Consider the following 13179-nt stretch of genomic DNA (forward strand, 5'->3'; position numbering starts at 1 on the left):
TTCTTTCTTTCTTTCTTTCTTTCTTTCTTTCTTTCTTTCTTTCTTTCCTTCTTTCTTTCTTTCTTTCATGGAGGACTTTCAATGCCAAGCTAACCACTGAGTCAATTTCAGCTCTCTTCCCTTACTATAGAATCCAACTAAAGTCATCCCTTCCACACTCCCTCATTACTCCTATTCTTTCTTACACATTCACTAAATTCTCTAACATGGAATTTCCTATCTTCTCCTTGTCAACCCTCAACCTTTACAGAGTTTGTTCTAAGAAAGACGAACAAAATTAGACTTAATGTGCATGTTTATTTCTCTGAAAGCTGGCGAGTCATGCACATAGAGATATGAATGTACTTTCATTGTAAAAATGAGCTCAAGGAATGATAGGTAAAGGGGACTTTAGATCTTCAGAGCAATTACCTCTAACCTTCCTGGCTCAGGATGCCTGTGTCCTCATTAGCCAAAATTATAGTTTCATAAAACAAATAGTGCGGCCCCAGGATTTCTGGTTTCCTGCCAACCATGAATAGAGGATGTCATAAAATAGGGAGTGGTGGGATAGTGCCTCAAATAAGGGAGGGCTGTAAAAAATAAGGGAAATATCTATCATACCATGGCCTTGGCAGAAGCATACTTCCAGTCAGCAAAATCCAACAGGAGGGTTTGGGTTCACTCAGAGAGCACTGTGTATTCAAATTCTGCCTCAAACACTTACTAGCTGTGTGACCTTGGGCAAGTCACTTAACCCACTTGCCTTCAGTTTCTTCATTTGTAAAATGAGCTGGAGAAGGAAATGGCAATCCAATCCAGTATTTTTACTAAGGAAACCCCAATGGAGTCCAGAAGAAAAACCAAGGAACTGAAGAGCTTCGAGGGGGAAAGGTCACAGAAGTCTCCAGAAATTGGGAGGGAGAGTGGTGAGGTTGTGTAATTCAAATTCTGACCCTTGACACTTCAGGTGAAGTGGTGGGGCCAGCTCAAACTGGCTCTTGTGAACTCATTGTCATATTTGCCCCTCTGAAATCAGAAAATGCTACAATTCAGGGCTTGATTTATTGTTTTGTTGATTGTCTAGAGTTAAGAAAGTGTTGGAAAAATGTTACTAATAGAGATTAAATTTAAGAATGAGTCATGGATACATTTGCTTGTTTGTTTTTGTTTTCCAGAGAGGTTGTTATTACACATTTACCAGCATATCCCTGTTGGATAGGTAGATTTTCAGACCTGTCTTTAGCCTTTAGGGATACAATCTAAATTTTTTTTCAAATATCTCTAAGACAAATTCTGACAAGGAAGTTTGTTAAGTAATCCTTAGCCCCAGTTTCCCTGGAGTGCCCTTTGATCCAATTCTTTTTTTATTAAAGGATAGGCCTGGGATCTGATTAAGCATAACCAGAGGGCTGTGCAGAGGGAAAGATGTAGAAGACTTCGCTGCTGCCCAAGGTCCTAACTTTGGGGGTCCTGGGCCTCCTGATTCAAGCCCCAGATGAGCAGCTCTGCCAGGCTGACGCAGAGCAGGGCGTAATTTCTGGGGGGACGTGGAAGGAGTCCTTTGATTTTCCCATTGGAGATATGGGGCTTGTGCATTGTTTTTTCTCTTGTTGCCCTCACTGACTGCTTGGGTGGGTGGGCTGGGGGTGATGGATTATTGCTAGTTTGATTTTAGGAGGCCAAAATCGTTTTGCTGCTGAGAAATTGATGTCCTCTCCATGTGTTATATAAAAAACCTCTTCTATCAGCTGTTGGTGGGGTGGGGAGAGAGGGACAGTTGAGTCATTTTCAAGGAGGTTGATAAGAGTGATCATTGGGGAGGATCTTTTTACGAGCTGGAAATAGTAGCTCTGCATTTGCATGAGAAAATGTGGCACAGCTTTTTTCTTTATTTTCTCTATCTTTCTTTTTTTCACAAGTAGTAGTTTATTTTTTCCAATTACATGTGAAGATAGTTTTCAACATCTATTTTTTATGAGATTTTGAGCTTCAAATTTTTTCTCCTCCCCTTCCGTCTCATTCTCCCCCAACAACATGGTAAGCAATCTGATATAGGTTATACGTTTGCAACAATGCAAACACATTTCCACATTAGTCATGTTGTGAAAAAAGAAACAGAACAAGAGGGAAAAGCCACAAAAAAAACAAAAACCAAAATAAAAAAAAGGGAAAATAGTATGCTTTGATCTGCATTCAGACTCCATAGTTCTTTCTCTGGACATGGATAGCATTTCCCATCATGAGTCTTTTGGAACTGTCTTGGATCATTCTATTGCTGAGAGGAGCTGAGTCATTCATAGTAGATCACTGCACAATGATGCTGGTACTGTGTACAATGTTCTCTTGGTTCTGTTCACTTCACTCAGCATCATTTCACATAAGTCTTTCCAGGTTTTTCTGAAATCTACCTGCTTATCATTTCTTAGTATTCCATTATATCTATTTGTCACAACTTGTTCAACCATTCCCAGACTGATGGACATTTCCTCAATTTCCAATTCTTTGCCACCACAAAAAGAAGTGCTATAAACATTTTTGCACATATCGGTTATTTCCCCTTTTTTGTGATCTCTTTGGGATACAGACCTACAAACAGTATTGCTGGATCACAGGGCATGCACATTTTTATAGCCCTTTGGGCATAGTTCCAAATAGTTCTCCATAATAGCTGGATGAGTTCACAACTCCACCAATAATGTATTAGTATCCCAATTTCACCACATCTTCTCCAATATTTATTATTCTCCTTTTCTTTCATATTAGCCAATCTGAGAGGTGTGAGGTGGTACCTCAGAGTTGTTTTAATTTGCATTTGTCTAATCAGTAGTGATTTAGAGCATTTTTTTTTGTATGGCTATAGATAGCTTTAATTTCTTCATCAGGAAACTGCCTATTCATATCCTTTGACCATTTATCAGTTGGGGAATGGCTTGTGTTCTGATAAATTTGACTCAGTTATCTATATATTTGAGAACTGAGGCCTTTATCAGAAATACTTGCTATAAAAATTGTTTCCCATCTTTCTGCTTTCCTTCTAATCTTGGTTGGGGTGGTTTGTTTGTGCTAACCCTTTTCAGTTTAATGTAGTCCAAAATGTAATCCATTTTGCATTTCATAAGGTTCTCTATATCTTGTTTGGTCAAAAATTCTTGCCTCCTCCATAGATCTGACAGGTAAGTTATTCCTTGCTCTACTAGTTTTCTTATGGTATCACATTTTATGTCTAAATCATGTACCCATTTTGACCTTTTCTTGGTATATGATGTGAGATGTTGGTCTATACCTAGTTTCTGACACACTAGTACCCAGGTTTCCCAGCCGTTTTTGTCAAACAGTGAGTTCTTATCCAAGAAGCTGGAGGCTTTGGGTTATTTCTTTATTTTCATCCTCCCAAACCACTATGATTATAGAGGAGAAACTGAAGCCCAGCTGATGTATGTTAAAGTCACTCCCAGGCATTTTATATCGGGCTATACTTTGATCTCCTTTGATAAAAGGGGAGTGCCAATATTTCAGAGGCACACCACCCTTGTCTTTTTGATCCAGGCGGAGTGTGATCTTGTGTCCTCATAGGTGAACCGTCTCTAGCTCTTGGGCTCAAGGACAGAGAGCTGGGAGAAATATTAAGGACCATTGAATTCAATGCCCTTTTCCCATTTCATCAAAGAGGAGAAACAGGCTTAGGGAAGGGAAAGGAATTGAATGTTCACACAGGCAGTAAAAGGGAGAGCTATGATTGAACCCCTATTCTCTAAGCCCAAATATAGTACTCTTTGCATCCAGCCTTATCATCTACTACTGTATTCATATTTGTTGTGTTGTTGTTCAGTTCTTTTTCAATTATATCCCAGTCTTGGTGACCCTATTTAGGGTTCTCTTGGCAAATATACTAGAATTGGTTTACCATTTCCTTCTCCAGCTCATTTTACAGATGAGGAAACTGATGACAAATAGGTTAAATAACTTGCCCAGGTAAATAGCTGAGGCTGGATTGGAACTCAGGAACATGAGTCTTCCTGACACATACATTGGGTTACAGCCCAATGTAACTACTTTTCATCTGCCTTTCTTCTCCTGCAGTTTCCTGTCCCCCTTCTTTGTCTACTGTCTTTCTCATGCCCACAAAGCACTTCCCTCAGTTTATTTCTGTTGAAGACTCTTCATTAAAGACCCAGCTTGGGCACTGCCACTTGTAGCAGAGCTTTTCCTGACTCTCCTCATATCTTTTCCTAGGTCTTTGCCAGGAACTCTCCTTTATACCTCTCCCTTGCACTCCTAGTTATTGGTGCACAGGTCTCTGGGAGAATTGAAATTCCTGTCATTTTATCCTCAATTCAGAACTGAGAGCATTGCTCATAGTAGATGCTTCTTAATCTTTACTCAGTTGGGTCATACTAATAAATTAGGGCACTGAATTTTAGCTCTATGCTTTCCTAAGCTGGGCTTAGGGTGGAATTGTTGGGGAGCAGTTGCTTTGATCTTGAACTTCAGGTTCCCAATGCTGGACAGCTCCTGAGTCAGTGGCTGAGCTGTCTAAAAGTACAAATGGCCCTTCTCTGGAGTAAGTTCTTCATCGCTGGAGATCTTTAAGGGAAATGAAAAGAATCATGGCAGAAATAGAAGGAGGCTTGTATTCCCATCTAATGAAAAAATGGTCGTGGTGGGGGATGTAAGGGGGCATTTGGAAATCATTTCAGCCCTTTGTCCTTGAGAATTTCTCTCCCTTTTGTTCACAGGGCATCATGCAGATGACCTCATCAGGACCACTGAGTATGGACAGATTCAAGGCACTCAAATCAGTATCAAGGGGATTGACAAAGTTGTCAATGTTTTCCTGGGAATCCCCTTTGCCAAACCCCCTGTGGGGTCCCTGAGGTTTTCTCCTCCACAATCACTAGATTCCTGGAGCAATGTGAGAGATGCGACTACTCATTCACCTGTGTAAGCACCTTTCTTTATTCTTTTCTTACCAGATAAGCATGGGGTGCCATCTTGTCTTATTCACATTTTGTCTTTGTGCTCTGCACACAGTAGACATTAGTTAAGTATTTGTTGAAGGAATGAATGTCCCCTGGGCTTCAAGGCCTCAAATTGCTTAATGATAGTAATTCACATTTATTTGGACTTTAGAGAATAACAGACTTCAGAAAAATATTGTGAGGTTGTTAGTAGACATATTGCTTCAGATGGGAAAACAAAGTCTAACAGAGATTAGAGGCAGCTGGGTGGCTCAGAGGATAGAATATTGAGTCTGGAATCACAAAAACCTGAGTTCAAATCTAGCCTCAGACACTTACTACCTGTGTGACCCTGGGCGAGTCACTTCACCCTGTTTGCTCTCAGTTTCCTCATCTGTAAAATGAGCAAGAGAATAAATGGCAAACTGTTCTAGTATATCTGGCAAGAAACCTCATATGGGTTAAGACAAGTAGGACACAACTGAACAACAACAGAGATTAAGTGACTCACCCAAGGACACAAAGCTAGAAAATAACAAAGCCAGGACTCACAGACTGATAGGCTCAGAAAGCTGGAGGTCACTGAATCTGACCCCTGGTTTTGTTTTTAAGCAATTTGATGCTTTTTTGCTTTGGAGACCACACTTATTGCCCATTCCACACCCCAGCCTCCCTCCTACCCCTCCAAAGTAATGGTCCTCTGTAACAAAGAAAATTCAACTGACACATTGGCCAGCGGTGGTGCTCTTGTTAAAAATGCCTCTAGTCATGGTCTGTCTTGGTCTAACTTAACATTCATCAATCTGCAGCAAGTTTTCTAAGTTCCTCACATTCATCCTCTTTTACAGTGCTATCACATTCCATGGCATTCACACACTGTGATGTGTTCAGCTACTCTAGTGTTGGTAATATCTATTTCCAGGTTTGTTTTTTTTTGTTTAAAAAATACTTTGTTTCCAACTTAACAATTTCCAACTAACCCAAACATTTCAATAAACAATGAACAAGAAAAAGGACTGTATAAGAAGTTGTGAAATGCTTGCAAGTCACTGCACTCTTGCCTGCCTCAGTTTCCTCATCTGTAAAATTGGGATAATAATAGCACCTACTTCTCAAGGTTATTGTGATGGTTAAATGATATCATGTTTGTAAAGTGCTTTACAAACCTCAAAGCACCCAATTATTACCATGTGATTCTATTTAGATCATTCATCTCTTATATTTTTCAGGTGTTTGCAGGATGTCACTCCCCTAGGAAAAATGGCAGTGGCCATGAAAGTGAACATCCCTATTCCCTCCAATTCTGAAGACCGTTTGTACCTCAATATCTATGTTCCTGACCACACAAAGGATGGGGACAGATTGCCGGTAAGCCAGATCCTAAGGCATGAGAACTCTGCATGACCTTGGAGGTCACCTAGTCCCATCAGCATGGGAACAGTCATCTTCTCCAAATATGTCTGACAAGTCATCTAGCCTTCCCTGAAGTTGTCCTGGACAGGGAGCTCACTACTCCTCAAGGCAATCAGCTCAACCCCTGGGCAAAAACTCACATGGTTAGCAAATGCTTCCTCCTATGAGGCTGAAATCTGCCTCCTTATACTTTCAAGGCATCTAGGTGGCCCAGAGGATAGAGTACCAGTCCTGGAGTTAAGAAAACTCATTTTTTTGAGTTAAAATTTGGCGTCAGACATTTACTAGCTGTATGACCCAGGGCAAGTCACCTCACCCTCTTTCCCTCAGTTTATTCATCTGTAAAATGAGCTAGAGAAGGAAATGGCAAACCACTCCAGTGTCTCTGCCAAGAAAACCCCAAATGGGGTCATGGAGAGTTGGGCATCCCTGAAAATGACTGAAATAACTTCAGGGTGTTGGATCCATCATCTGGATTGATATCAATTTCTGCTACAGGTTGTTATTGCTATAGGAAGAGAGTAAAACATTGAGAAAGTGTGACCTCCCAAACACTTCCTGATCCTGTCCAGGGCTAGCATCTCATTGCTGTAGGAAACTCTACTATATGGAAACTCTCCTATATGGAAACTCTCTCTGTTGATGAGGACAGGCACTTGTTTTGTAACTTAGAGACTTGGCTTGTCAGGTGCACTGAGAAACTAAGTAACTTTTTTGTGGTCACACATCTCATATGTGCCCAAGGCAGGACTTGAACGTAGACCTTCTCACTCTAAGGCTAACCCTCTATCATCTACACCAGGCTTCCTTACTTAAAATAAATGATAATGAAAAAAAAACTGCTCAACTGTTATCTGCCCATGAAGCCTTCTCTGAACTTCGACAAATCAGCATTCAACTCAACAACCGTTTCTGCAAGCCTGTAGCCCTTCTCATTACTGCTGGGGATACAAAGAGAGGTGGGTTTTCTCACACCTTAATGTTACCTTAATCTTATTTTGGATATCCCTTATGACAATAGAGACTATGTTGTTGTTCAGTAGGGTTTTTCAGTTGTGTCTGACTCTTCATGACCCCATTTGGGTTTTTTTTTTTTGACAAAGGTACTGGAGTGGTTTGCCACTTCCTCCTCCAGCTCATTTTACAGATGAGGAAACTGAGGCAACCAGGGTAAAGTGACTTGCCCAGGGTTACACAGCTCATAAGTGTTTGAGGCCATATTTGAACTCAGAAAGCTGAGTCTTCCTGACTCCAGGCCCAGCACTCTATCCACTATGCCACCTAGCTGGCCCAATACAGAATATAACAGTCTGTATTATGGTTTTTGGGTCCATATCCTATCCTTTCCCTCTAGTTGACTATGAGTACTTTGAGAACAGGGACCTGGCCTTACTGAAAATACCCATCCCAGAGCCTTGCATAGAGTAGGTGCTCAGGAAATGCATTGAATGAATGAATATACCACAAAATCAGGGCAAGTTCCTAAATATAGGATTATCACAGTTGTTTTCATAAAAGGAGTTTGGAGTTTGGAATACTCCAGGGCTTGGAGGATTTGAAGACTGGAGGAAATGCCACCCATGCTGGCCCTGCAAAGGGAAACAAGAAAATGAATTTCCATTGCTTCCAGGAGACAAAGGAGAACTTGGAAGGAAGGAGTGAGCTGGGATAGATGTCAGGTTGCCTGGGTGCATGGAGCAGAGAGCTTTTGTGTAAGAGAAACTGAGCTTGCTCAGGCAAAGCTCAGCAGGCCTGGGTTCAGATCAACTACACTAGAAAGAATCTGATCTTATAGTTTCCTTCATTGTTTGTGCCCTAAGGATTTATGTTTTGATTGGAGGTTGGGAGGGGAGATCGGTGTAGTAGCAACCAAACCACATAGTACAGTGAACAGAACATAGGATTTAGAGTGAAAATTCCTAAGGTCAAAGCCCAGCTCTGCCACTTACTAGCTTTATGAACTTCTACAACTTAACTTCTCTGGGCCTCAGTTTCCTCATCTGTCAAATAGGGGTGTTGCACTAGCCAGCCTCTAAAATCCTTTTTAGCTTCTACAACCTATGATCCAATGATCCCGCGTGACATAGAATTCCCGGGTACACAGTCATATACACCTTGATGATCACCTCAGGGAAGGAGGTCCAAAGCAAATCCACTTGTGTGATGGGCTCCCTGTTCTCTCCATGTACTCAGTTATTCACAGTAAAATATGCCCTCCCCATAGCCAGTGCATACTCTGGCTTTCTTCGTGCCCAGGATTTGGTCCATTTCATTTGCTCATATAGCTGCAATCTGTCTACTTCCTGATGCCCAAACATGTCTCCCATAGAATTCCAACCAGTCACTTGCTTCATTCCATAGAAGGGAAAAAATCTTCCCAAGCGAGTAAAAGCCCCTTCATGTCTCTGCACCTCCTAGGCATGGAGCACCCTAATCAACTGCCTAAAGGAACCATACAATGAAAACACCATAGAGTTATCTGAACAGTAACATTAGGCTCTCTCTTGTAATGTTAGTTATAGAAATTATAAGATCTTTTTCTTGCCTAGCATTTAACTCTTAGAATTATGCTCTATGGATTGACCTATTTGGTTCAGTGGATAGAACACTAGGCCTGGAGTTAGGAAGACCTGAGTTTAGATCTGCCCTCAGGCACTCATTAGCTCTGTCAGCCTCTGTTTGCCTTAATGTACTCAAGGAAGAAATGGCAAATCACTAGAGTATCTTTGCCAAGAAACCCCCATACAGCATCACAAAGGATTGGACAGAACTCAACAACAACATCATTAGGTTTTTAAGGAGACAATTTGATTTTTAACTCTTACTGGTTCTGGTTTTCTGAAGGTTTGTTCCCCCTGAAGCTTAGCCTTGGCTGAAAGTTATTTTGGTCTCCTATGTTGTAGTTGGGGTATCTTGTTTGGTGTCAGTGATATAAGATTGAAATGACATCCCTCCCTGCCCTACCCCTTCTCCACAATACAAATATAATGGGATGGATTAAACACAAGCTTATGAGCAGGAGATGGGTTAAAGTCTTTTAAAGAGGGGTTTTAATAAGTGGATACTTCTCCCTATAAGAAAAAAAGAAAAAAATTTGCTCTGATAACTTGGTTGTATATTTAAAAGGAATAGCAAATTGTACATAGTGGATATGCGTTTTCCTGTGCAATCATCTTTTTAATTATACTATGTTACAGAAATGCTTGTTTTATTCCATAAATTAATTTTTTAAAAAAAGAACTAATCCATAGCATAGCTTAGTGCTGGTAATCTATTCTAACAGCTTCTCTTGGCTTTGAGAGAGCAGCTACTGTTACATAGAAAGGTTCTCTGGGCCACAGTTGAAACATTCAAAAGATGATGTGACATAAAGAGCTTACTTCTCACAGTGCATCCTCTGTTGTCTGTTTGGGTCTGTGTCCCATAGAAGGGAGTCCTGCCTCCTTTCCCTGTTTCAGAGGGAACAAGGATCCTTTAGAAGAGGCTGTTTTGCCCCATGTGAATCTTTGGCAGTAGGAGAATCTTAGGAAGATTCTGCCAGGAAGATTCCAAGGAGGATCTGAACTGCCTCTGAGTCAGGTTAAGTGGGCTCTTACCTGAGATGCTCTGATGCATATACTGTCAGCTCTTGATGTACAGTATCTTGATAAATAAATTCACTCACATTTAGAGCTACTTTAATATTGGTCACAAGATAATATGGTACAGTATTCTCCTGTTGAGCAAGGGAGCGTCAGAGCCATGCTTGGTGGAATTTGTTCCTGTAAAGAAAACCATGTCTGATCCCTGCAGGTGATGGTGTGGATCCATGGTGGTGGTCTCGCTTTTGGCTCTGCTTCCATGTATGATGGTTCGATATTATCTACCTCCCAGAACGTGGTAGTGGTCACCATCCAGTACAGGCTGGGTGTCCTTGGCTTCTTCAGGTGAGATTTGTCCTCACTGAAATGTGAGTACAAGAATTTTTTCCTTGATGAATTTCCAGATCTCTGAGTGGTTGAATGATAATAAACATGAATTCCTGATTAGAAATCATATCTCTTGCTTTCCCTTGCCTTCCCCACAAGATAATCATGATATAGTAGAAAAAGCACTAGATTTGTGACCAGAGGACCCGATTTCTTTCTTCTTTTTTTTTTAGGCAATTGGGGTTAAGTGACTTGCCCAGGGTCACCCAGCTAGTAAGTGTCAAGTGTTTGGTCTGAGGCCGGATTTGAACTCAGGTCCTCCTGACTTCAGGGCTGGTGCTCTATCCACCGCGCCATCTAGCTGCCCCATAGAGGACCCAATTTCAAATTATATCCCTGCTTCTTATGACTAATAAATTCACTCCCTTGGCATCAGATTACAGATAGATAAATAGGTAGTTAGATGTATAAGTGGATGGATGGATGGATGGATGGACAGACTAACAGACAGATAAACCATTTATTAAGCAGTAGGCACTTTATTAAGTATGAGGGTTACCAAACAAGAAAACAAGATAGTCCTACTGTATTAACCTAACCCCAGCTTGCTGTACTACATAGTAATAAAGCTCATGATTACATTAGCTTTCCAAGTACTAATTTTGTATGATGTCTTACTCTAAAGCTATCTACCCTTTTCACTGTGCTCTCTGGAATGCTTGCTCCATAAGTAACAAACCTGTTTTCATCTTTAACCCTTTTTTTCCTTACCCCTTCTACCTACTTGTACTCACCAAAACCTGACATTTTTTCTGAGGACAAAGCTTTCCTGGTGACCATTCCTATCACTCTTTGCATTTTCACTCAAACCTCCATCACAAGAAAGCCAAAATACTCTTTGTTTCCCATTACCACTTCTAGGCTCTCACCTGACCACAATCATTCAGCAACTTCTCTTCCTTTGAGGTTCATTCAATCCATATTCATCACCCAATCAAGACTCTAGTAGCTGTTATTTACCATCCTCTGGGACACTCTCCTCCCTTTCTCAATGAGTTCAGTGCCTTGTTTCTGGTCTTTATCTCTTTCCCAACTCCCACCTTCATACTGAGGGACTTCAACATTCATCTTGATATTCCCTTCAACATTCTAACTCCCCAGTTCCTCAGTGTATTCATTTCTCACAACCTATTCCTCCACCCCACCTCAGCTAGATACAAAGATGGTAACACCCTTCATTTTACTCTGAATCATGAGTGTTCCACTTCTATGTTCATTTTCTCTGAAATTCCTCTATCTAGTTATAACTTCCTATCATTACACTAGATTCTCTGCTTTGTAAGTCCTAACCCTGTTCTTCATCTTCATCCTTGACCTTCAATCTCCCCACCCCTCAGTTCTTTCCCAGGCCATCACCCCTGCCTGGTTATACTCTCTTCCCTTCGCCATCTTAACCCTTTAGTGAACTGCTTCATTTTTATACTGACCTGTTATCTTATGACAAATCTTTCCCTGCCAAACGTCAGCCTTTGTTTTCTCCCATCACCCATTCCTTTTGCTCTTTTTGCATTCTGCTGAATGAAGATAGAGACAGACATGAAACCATGTTGCCTGTGTCCCAACAGGTTAATGTTACATAATCTTACCTTTGTCCTCACTGTGGCAAGGCAATCTTTCTGCATCTCTGTAATCAGTTCACTTTCTCACTCACCAGAGTGGCTTTTCTAAACCTTTTCATCCTTCCTCAAACTTCTCATGGCTCCTCCTCTCCTCACCATCTCAACTCAGAACCTTGCTTTCTATTTTTCTGAAAAAAAAAATGAGGCCATCCACTGAGCTCCCTCATATTCCCTCCTCTTTATCTCATATTGATCAGATGCTTTCTGTTACTATCTCCTCCTTTAACTCTTGTCTTACATGAGGAGGTGGACCTTTTCTTCACTAAGGCTAAGCTTTCTACACACACAAATGATCTAATTCCATTTAGTATTTTCCAGAAGATTACCCCTTGTATCATTCTCACTTTCACTATTTTTAATCTCTCTCTTTCTGTCTCTGTCTCTCTCTTTCTCTCTGTCTCTCTCTCTCTCTCTCTATCTCCCTGTAACAGTAAGGTGCTACGAGCTGTGCAGCACTTATAATTTATTTCATGGGTTTGAATCTGTACCCACAAAGACATGTTCACACTTTTCTAGCTTATAAATGATTTAATAATGATAATAATTATAAACATACATTCACATAAATGTGATACATATGATTATGCAATCTTAATAGCAAAGACTATTAACAGAAAGATAGAGAGATGAAGAAATACATCACCAATCCTAGGAAACACCAACTCCTGAACATCTGGCTGGGGGAGTCCTGTATCACAGCCGTCAAGGTCTCAGTTGGGAAAGTCCCTACAGCAGAGTGTCCTCTCCGAGGGAGACTCCCAAAGTCACTTTCCCAAGAAAGACCCTTTTTGTTATCCTTACACGAAGAAGGCAGGGAGCCAAAGAATAGGTGATTAATCCTAAGGACCTGAGAGTTTTGACCGAAACTCTCAGACCTCAAGAACAATCGTTGTTATGTCAAAAATGTCTCAGGTCAATACCCAGGAATTGGCAAAGTCCCTGGATGTTTTTAAGGAATAGTTCCCCAAGGTGGGTCTGGGTTGAAACAAATCCCAGAACAATACATTAGGGAAGTTCCTTGTCTCTTGGCTTGGACTGTGGATAGGGAAGATCTTATACATTAACCCTTAACTCTCCTTATTTCTCCCTTCCACACCTCCTCCCTGCTTCTGTACTACCTATACACCTGACCATGTCTCACCTGTGTTCTCAAAAAAACTTACTGATCCATCCATCCATCCATCCATCCATTCATCCATCCATCCATCCATCCATCCATCCATCCATCCATCCATCCAT

General features: G+C 41.0%; 1 pseudogene; it reads left to right on the forward strand.

Annotated features, from left to right (window-relative positions):
* The first annotated feature begins 1407 nt into the window (after positions 1-1407).
* LOC114027964 overlaps positions 1408-13179 on the forward strand; it is a 29539-nt pseudogene continuing 17767 nt past the window's right edge.

This window comes from Vombatus ursinus, unplaced genomic scaffold (genome assembly GCF_900497805.2).
Source record: "Vombatus ursinus unplaced genomic scaffold, bare-nosed wombat genome assembly UNPS02014864.1, whole genome shotgun sequence".
Taxonomy (NCBI): Eukaryota; Metazoa; Chordata; class Mammalia; order Diprotodontia; family Vombatidae; genus Vombatus; species Vombatus ursinus.